A 9,896-nucleotide genomic window follows, 5' to 3' on the forward strand; every position below is an offset into this window, starting at 1 on the left:
CGTGTAGCTGTTGCAAACCCTTTTCCACATACAGATATTGGGCACACTTCTAGTTACATAGATACATTGGCGGAAGAAGGTTATGACATAGGGGAGCCATGGCTCCCCCAACCATTTTTTTTCTTTTTTTTTTTATTTAAAAAATAATATTTATATATTATTATTTTATTTATATTAATTGATTTTTATTTTATTTTACTTTTTACATATTTTAAAAAAATATATTTATATATTATTACTTTATTTATATTAATTTAATTTAGATTTTTTTAAAATTTAAAAATCACGTTTTTTTCTCTATTATAATTTTTTATACTTTTTTATTTGGTTTTTCTCTTCCGTGCTTCCATTTCTTTCTCTCATTTTATTTTTATCTCAATTTTCATCATCATTTCCTTATTATTTTCAAAATTAAATTGCACTACGACAAAATTAAAGAGTTAATGAACATTTTGGACTGAGCAATTTCTTCTTGTGAGTAAGTTCATTTTTTCCCTTCTTTTTTTTAAGCAATTTGTTTTCCTCTTGTATGTGGCTTTTCTATGCTCTAGACATATCTCTATCTGTTAGAGATCATAAAATCATGCTTTAATTGTTGATCAAACTCTTCTTTGTGTAGATAGAGCTATTTTAGGCTTTGAAGTTGTGTGGGAAGAGCAAGATTAGGAATCTACTCTAAGGTAAGGGAAACTAATCATTTAGAAGTTATTAGTTTTCTTAAAATATTGAGTTTTGCTTTTAAGATTTAATTTGAGGTATTCATAATTTTATTTTATTTTTTGTAAAAGAATTGACAAATTTATATTAGAAAAAATATGATAAAAAATAAAAGAATTGATTCTTTTTTCAAGAGGAAGACTTGTGATGAAGATGAAAAAAATGCATCTACGTCGTCTAAAATTGAGAAACTTCATGATAATCCAAATATTGAAGAAAACGAAAAATAACTCTCTAAGGTTCCTAAAGTTACATATAATGAATTTGAAAATACTTTTGAACGTGATCCGGGGAAGCGTCTTCAAATCTGACAATACCCACCAAATCAAATTGATGAGGTACGAATGACTTATCTAAAATGGGGTCCATATCAAATGCATCTAGAAAATTATCCGTTGTCTGGAAAGATGATCATCCAAGAAGATTTCAGTACACATGGTTTAGCTTATTTCCTTCATGGTTAGAGTATTCACCATTAAAAGATGCTAGATATTGCTTACCGTGCTATCTTTTTAGTAAAAAACCAAGCGGACGACCTGACTCAGATGTTTTCATTGTTACATGTAATTGAGTTTATTTTTATTGAATTCTAATTGGCAATAAGTTGATTGTCGTTAACATGTTTTAACTTTTTGAATGTTTTTTTATAGGTTTTAAAAGTTGGAGGAGCATTTTGACTAAAAGTAACTTTTTTTTTTATATATTATTGTTGATGATAAACTTTATATTACTCTTTCATATATATTATTGTTTGGATTATATTGTCATGAGTGCTTATTTTGAATAAAAAGTGATGTAAGAAATTAATTTTTTTTAATTAAAAAATAATTTATATATAACAAATATAATTTGGCTCCCTTACAATTTTTGATCAAGTTCCGCCACTATAGATAAATAATTATGTTCTTGATTCCACTTTGCCCCATTCCAAATAAATAGATAAAAATTCATCGAATAAAACGCCACATACATAATATCCAGAGAGTAAGAAGATTTGGGATATGAAGTACCCCGTACCCCAACATATCCATAAAACGTAAAAGAGGCCCCACACGGCCTAAAACAAAAAATATACTCGTGAACTAATAGTATTAGGTCTTGTACAAACAAGAAAAACATAGCAAATAAATTCTCCAGCGATGGGCCCCACAGTGGGCCCAATACCCGTCCAGTCCATCAAGCTGTAGCATTCCTATCATCATTACCACTGCCAGGGATTCTCCCATCTGCTCACAAAAATAGAATCGATGATCATCGCAATAGGAGAAGAACCACATACAAGACAACCAAACAAGCAAATAGGGTAAGCTAGTATCACTAGTGCATATTTTCCTTTTTACCTCGCCTTATATGCCTCGGTTGGCCAGAAACCGAAGCATATAATGGCGCGATGGCATTTTTGCAATTCCAGCCAAGTTTTATGCCTCGGTTCAGCTAACACCCGAAGCCAAAGACAGTTATAGGCATCGGTTCGCGCAAAATCGGTGCCAAAGAGTGCTATAGGCCTCGGTCCAACAAGACCTGAAGCCAAAAAGGGGTATATGGCTTCGGTTGTTAGAGGAACCGAAGCCATAAGGTTTATTTATGGTTTTAATTTCGTGAACCCTTCTTCTTCCCCGCGCCTCTACAACTCCTTCCTCTCTCCTCCGACCACTACAACCACGCGAAGGCGAAGGCGAAGGCGAACGTGAACCCTCTTTGTGCTGCACCTCCCGTCACTGTCGCATCGCTCTTTCGTCTCCTTGAAGAAGTCCTTTCGATCCCAAGGCAATGGTTCAGGCGGCATCAAAACCAACCAATTAACATGGGCAGCCACAAAAAACAAAACCTAGGGTTCACTGTAAAGCAAACCACAACGCCGCGAATGCGACCTCCGCCTCCAGATCTGACGACCTAGGGTTTGCAGGGCTGAGCCACACGACGCCGTTCAGTGAGATCGTAGAGACGTGGATTCAGATCGAAGGGATCCTTGATGTTGCAGTGTTAGTCACAATTGCGGTGGAGATGTGGCCAAAACTGTAGAGTTTTTCAAACCTTATATTTTTGTTGTAAAATCAGTTTTGGGGAAGGGTAAATCTTCCTCAAATCTGGTCTTGATTGAGTTTTTTCTATCATGTTTAATTTTTGAAGATGGTGTTTTCTGTTTGTGGATTTCTTTCTCAAGATTTACAGCACTTAGAATTTTCATCTCAAAATTGTGGCTACTGGTGCTGCTGCTTTGTCACCTTCTTTGTTGCTGTGAAAAATTGCAAACAAATATTTTTCTGCTGCTGAAATTGTAATGGCGATGCAGTTGTTGTGAATTAAAAAATCTTGATGCTGTGACAAGGAAATACAATAACTTCAAAAACCTTGACACTACTGCAGTGTCAGCCGCAATTTCAGTCACAATGCGGTGATGGTGAGCCATTGTTGCAGCTTTGAATTAATTAATTTTTTTTGACACAATGGCTTCGGTTCACATTAGAACAGAGGTAGAAGAGTAGCTCTGTGGCTTCGGTTCAGACCCGAGGCCAAAAGCCATCCCCTTTTGGCCTCACCCTAATATGCCTCGGTTCTGGATCCGGGACAGAATATAAAAAATAACCGGGGCCAAAAGCCCTTACTGCACTGGTGTATAAAGAAATCTTATATCACAACAGTCAATATGCAATCTCAGAGTCAAACATGGATAGCAGACATTCACACGTGGATTTCCAAAATCATTTAAGACTCTCAAGACTTGACTATCCGAATACGCATAATGAGGCACCACCACGTGGCAGTGGAATTATGTCCTAGCAATGAAGCGTCACCACGAGGCCTTCGCGGAATTATACCCTTACAAGAGGCACCACCACGTGGCCTTCGTGGAATTACGTCTGGCCTTGAGACACCACCACGATACTCGCGTGAAATTACGTCCTTATGTTGAGGCACCACCAGGGACTCCTTTTCAGAAGGTCCATGGGATTACGTCCAACAGATGAGGCGCCACCAAGAGCTCTCACTACAAGAGTCATGGAATTACACCCTACCCACACTTTATACTTGTTCCACCCACCAATCAGGAAGTTCCCATAACATCAATATCATGTATAAACAACAAATCATACAACTCATGCTTTCCAATTCGTACCCAATAAAGTAACATACCATTTCCATCTCAAACTCATATATTAATCATGGCATCATCCCGCAACCCTCCTAGTAAAGCATTTAGATCAGACAAACAAGCCACACATCAGTGGACCATTCAACAATAGCACCAAAATTTCCTCGCGGTCTCGCTCAAGCTAACAGGTCTCACTCAGGCGAGAGAGACCCTCTCGCTCAGGCGAGACCCTTCTCGCCTAGGCGAGGGTGCGAATAGGGAAACAATGGTTTTTGCGAGGTCTCGCTTGGCGAGCCCCTTCTCGCCTAAGTGAGATTGCACCTCAATAAAAAAGAAACCAAGTCGCCTGAGCGACCGTTCACACAAAAAAGCTTGGACGAGCCTCTGTTAGTCTCGCCTAGGCGAGGCATGCTCGCTTGGGCGAGAAAACCAATGCTCGCTACTGTTCATTCACACAACAGACAAGCATTCGACCCAGTACAATGTTTAAACAGATCCCCAAACAATTAACAACAACAACCAAGTCATAAAATCATGGAATGGAAGCAAAGCAAGCAATCATTCGAAAATAAACAAGCAGCCCTAGCTTCCCTTACCTGGAAATGGCTAGAGGAAGGGTTCGACTCGAACAGCGGGGACACGACAATTCTCGGGACAGACGCACAAGCTGGAACAGAAAAGCGGAGTGAGTTTTCAGAGTGGTTCACCACGAAACCCTAGCTAGGAACATGAGCACGGACGGAAAAGGAATGAGGGAGTTGTAGAATACTTACACGAATCAAGGAGACGAAGCTGGGCTCACTGGATCGAGATTGGGGTTAAACCCTAGCAGAGCTCTTGGAGAGAGTAGGGAACATGACGGCTGTGTTTTCTGCAAAGTGAAGGGAAAGATGTGAGATTAGGGAAGATTAAGTCTGAATCTCCTTTTGGGCCAGCCTTTATGTCCAATTGATTGGGGGCAACCCTTAAAATAAAAGGCAGAAAAATAAATGGGCCTTACAACCCCACTCAATCCTGGTATTAAGTTAGATCTTGCTCTTTGCTTATTTGACAAATTTAGAATACACAACAATTTTCATATCATAGAGAATTTAAGCACATAGAAGGAGAGAAATACTAATCATTATATGGAAACTTTATTTAAAGAATTTTGGATTTCATCCAAATCCAAGTTGTCACTTGGACAAGGCCAAATATTTTTTCAAGATGAACTTTCCTTTGCTAAAAGATTATCTAATTCCTATGTTTCCAAAATTTTTCCAACAATTGTTGACCATATCTCTCCACACAGTGTTTTGACTAGTGTTTAGGTTGACGATATTAAAGTGTTTGAAATTCACTCTAGCTCTGATGTGATGCAGGGAGTTCACCTCTAGTCAACTATCACACATGTTCCACATCTATTTAGATACTTTACAAGAGAAAAATAAATGTTTCACACTCTCTTCACATGTTAAACACAACTAATATAAGTTGTTTGTAACATGACCGCCTCATAATAAGTTTATTATTTGTTGATAGTTTATCCAAGGATATCCTCCATTCTAATAATTGTGCCCCTAGGGGTACCATTATATTCCATAACATTTTAAAAAAAAAATTCTCAGTCTTCTTCAAATTTTCCTTGTAACTTATTATAGTCTGACCTGACAGAAAGACACCTTCCTTATCTTCTTTCGAGTTTTAATCCGGATATCCCTTCCTAAATCTTTGAACATTTATTATACTATTTTATATAATACTATTTTATCATTAAGTTGTAATGTTCTCAAACAATTTAACACTAAGTTTATAATCATTGAAGTTTAATTCGACATTAATTAAGTTGTGAAGTTTTTAAAACGATTAATCTATTACTAAGTAGTATATTGAAACATAATTTATCAAACTTTTTACAAATTCAAAAATTAAATCATAATTCTCATTTTTACATAAACTAATGTACCACTAGTTTAAACATTCCGAGACAAAAGTACGCAGTCATTTACCTTAGCAATTTTTCTAGGCTTATTATTGTAAAGAGTCTTTACGATTTGGCCTCAACTTCCCTCATGTTATCTCGATCCACCTTCTTTTATTCTAGAAAATGAAATTTTTGAATAAAAATTGTTTTAAAATTTCAATTCTGAAAAGAAAAAAAAAATCATCAACCTTGCCGATAGTATAATTCTTAAATTATTTATTACTTTTTACTTTTTATATTACGTAATTCAAGAAATTACGTTTTTTTTAACAATTCATGACTGAAATTTCAATTAAAAAATTTGTTTGACATTATGTAATATGAATCTTCACACGATTGCTTAATCCGGGAGTTACTGACTCTACTATCTGTTCAGGTTCTGACCCAAACTCTGACTCGGGCTCTGACTCAGGCTCTACTTCTGTATTCTGCCTTCTGTTGGCTACATCACTTTCTGAAACTTCTTCTAATGATACCTGCTCTGGCTTTTTATTTGCATTTGCAAATTCTGCAGTCATGTCCTTATAGAACATGTTTTCATTAAAAGTAACATTTCTACTTCTGATAATTTTCTTGTTTTGGTCATCCCAAAACCTGTAGCCATACATGTCAGATCCATAGCCAATGAAATAGCATCGCTTTGCCTTAGGGTCCAATTTATCTCTACTATTAGAGTTCAACAAAATATATGAAGCACAACCAAAAACTTTCAGATGTGAAAGGTTTACCTCATTTCCAGACCATACTTCTTCAGGTAACTGATAGCCTAAAGGAACTGATGGTCCTCTGTTTATGAGATAGGCTGCTGTGCTTATTGCATCTGCCCAAAATACCTTGGGTAATCCTGACTGGATTCTCATACATCTTGCTCTCTCATTCAAGGTTCTATTCATTCTTACTGCCACACCGTTTTATTCTGGTGTTCCTGGAACCGTCTTGATCATTCTGATCCCATTCTCTGAACAAAACTCCTTGAATTGATTACTGTCATATTCTCCACCATTATCAGACTTCAAACATTTAATCTTTAAACCTGTTTGAGTCTCAACCTCCTGTTTCCACCTTTTAAACACAGAAAACACATCAGATTTATTTTTAAGAAAATAAACCCATACCTTTCTTGTAGAGTCATCAATGAAGGTTACGTAATACTGTGAACCTCCAAGAGATTTCACTGGAGCTGGCCCCCAAACATCTGTATGCACTAGTGCTAGTCTTTCAACTTTAGACGACTTACTTGTTTTGGAGAAGCTAACCTTTTTCTGCTTTCCAAAGATACAATGTTCGCAAGGTCCAACGTCAACATGCTTCAAGTTAGGTATTTTACCTTTTGAGACCATGAGCTTCATTCCTTTCTCACTCATATGCCCAAGTCTCTGATGCCACAAAGAGGAACTGTTGCCAACTTCTGCAATTGATATCATATCCTCATCTGCAATCATGTAAAGAGATCCTCGCTTCTTTCCACGAGCAACAACAAGATTACCTTTCATTACTTTCCAGTGTCCATATCCAAAGGTGGTGTAATGCCCCTCATCATCCAACCGCCCTATAGATATTAAGTTTCTCTTTAAGGCTGGAATATGTCTGACATTCTTCAAAGTCCACACACTTCCATTAGAGGTTCTGATATTGATATCACCTCTTCCTATAATATCAAGAGATTTCCCATCTGCAAGGTAGACCTTCCCAAACTTTCCTGGAACATAGTTAGATAATAGTTCTAAAGAAGGTGTAGTATGAAATGACGCACCTGAGTCCATAATCCATGAATCAATAGAACTATCTAGACTACATAATAGTGCATCTTCAATTTCATCCGTTGCTGCATTTGTTGATTGATCACTATCTTGCCTCTTGTTGTTGTTGTTCTTCCTTGGAGCCCTACATTGATTTGTAAAGTGACCCCTTTTCTGACAATTCCAACAAGTGATATCATTCCGGTATTTTGGTTTTGATTTCTCTCTAGACTTTGATCTGCCTCGGCCTTGATTACGACCTTTCTGGCTACTTCTTCCTCTAGTTTCAGTACTCAATGCTGAACCGGAACTAGAACTAGAAGATTCCCCTGAACTTTTCCTGCGAACATCTTCGCTTAAGATCAGGTCACGGATGTTATCAAGCTTCAACTTACTATTACTTGCAGAATTACTAACTGCAGTAACAGTTGCACTCCAACTTTCCGGAAGAGATGATAATAAAATTAATGCTTTCACCTCATCATCAAATGTTATCTGCACTGATGTCAACTACGCAATAATTGTATTGAAAGCTTCTGCTGCCTTTGACCAAAGCTCCCACTACTTCTCTAAACTGAGATCCCCAAGAAGAAAAAAAAGAAACCAAATCTTTTCTGATGTGGAAGATCAGACAATGCTGCAACCACAGAGCATACTAAGAAAAATGGCTCTTGATACCAATTGTTAGGAACAAGGCAATAAAGGAAAGAATAAAGGAGAGAAAAATAGACACAGAGAATTTAACGTGGTTCGGCGTACAATGTGTATGCCTACGTCCACGACTACACTAGGAAGTATTTGTATATTGGTGTATCTTAAAGTTTTACATAGAGTCTCTTATATAGTAAAATAGAGAACCACATCTCACTATTCTAAGCGATGTGGGACTAAATCAAGCACCATAATTCTAACACGGATATCATAGAGAGGATAAAGGGTAGACTCGAAAAACTGTGTCCTGGTGTTGTTTCTTGCGCTGACATAGTAGCTGTTGCTGACATAGTAACTTCAGAAGAGATTTTGCTAACACAGCGATCAAGATGGGAAACTTTGGTCCTCTTACTGGCACCCATGGCCAAATCAGAAAACAGTGCAGCAAAGTTAATTGAGTTAATCAGAAAGTGTTTTTTCAATGGCAGTTCATTATTGATAAAAATATTATTTTAATGTAGATTTTTTATACCTATATTACTTGAAGTAAAAATTATTTGTATAAATAATTTTGTTAAGTAATTTGGGTTTATGAAAATCAGATTAAAATGATATTTTTATTTATAAATAATTGTTATTGAAAACACTTTTAATAACTATGTATGCCCAATTTAGTCAAAGTCATCTAATGGTCAATTACTTATTAAAGTCCCTTAATGGTTATTCCTTCAAGCAATGGACAATATTTATTTTAATATTCCAATTAATCAGTACAGACTACAGTGCTGTTTTTTTCAGGCTATCTATTAAAGTGAAATTTTGATTTTGGTTAATACCTCAATTAATTAATATGTTTAATTTGTGTGGTAAATAATGACGTCCATATATGGGTAAATAAATATTATTATTCACAAAGCCTCAAACCAAAGTTAGTATAAACAAGAATGAAACCCAAACTCAATATTTTTTATAGATTTTTTTTTATTTTAAATTCGAGTAATCTATACGTTGGATTCTAGTCATATACAATCTTTGTTGAATATTTTTTAATAGATATTGTCGTGTATTCAACCAAAAGGTATATAGTAATCATATATTATATATAAACAGGAGAACTATAATACTTATGATCGACAATAACTAACTAATGACCAACTACAATGGTAAGTTTCAGAATTTCGTCATGTAAATAGGAATAATTAAAAGATTAAAAATTTTAATTTAATTAAAAGGTATATTGTTAAGTTTTTTTTTTCAACAAAAAATAAATAAATTATAAGAAAATACTTATGGGATGCTCTAATTTTTTATCAAATATACTCAACCTCTACAAAAATATGCTGAAATTTGACATTGTGAGATCCAAGAAATTCATAAAAATTAATAATTAATAGAGTATAAGAAATGAGGGGTTGAGACTACCATAAGAGAGTTCTTTGATAAATCCTAGACAAAGAACATGAACTAGTTTGGCGGTTGTGCATGAACTTGGTAGTTGGGAGGTCATGGGTTCGAACCTTGGGTTAAAGGAAAGGGATTTTATCTATATTTTGTTTTTGCCAAGTGATGGAAAATCTGAAAAACTATAGGAATTCCATGAGAAGACAGAGGGGCGTCAGTTTAGGTGCACTAAACAAGAGTAATGGTTATAAAACTTAAAAAAAATAAATTTAATTCGTTTTCTCCTTTAATTTATTAAACTGGGCTGAGTTTGGGAGGGGGAAAGGAGTGT

Source organism: Vigna unguiculata, chromosome 10 (assembly GCF_037176805.1).
Source record: "Vigna unguiculata cultivar grain cowpea cultivar isolate G323 ecotype 2 chromosome 10, ASM3717680v1, whole genome shotgun sequence".
NCBI classification, from domain to species: Eukaryota; Viridiplantae; Streptophyta; class Magnoliopsida; order Fabales; family Fabaceae; genus Vigna; species Vigna unguiculata.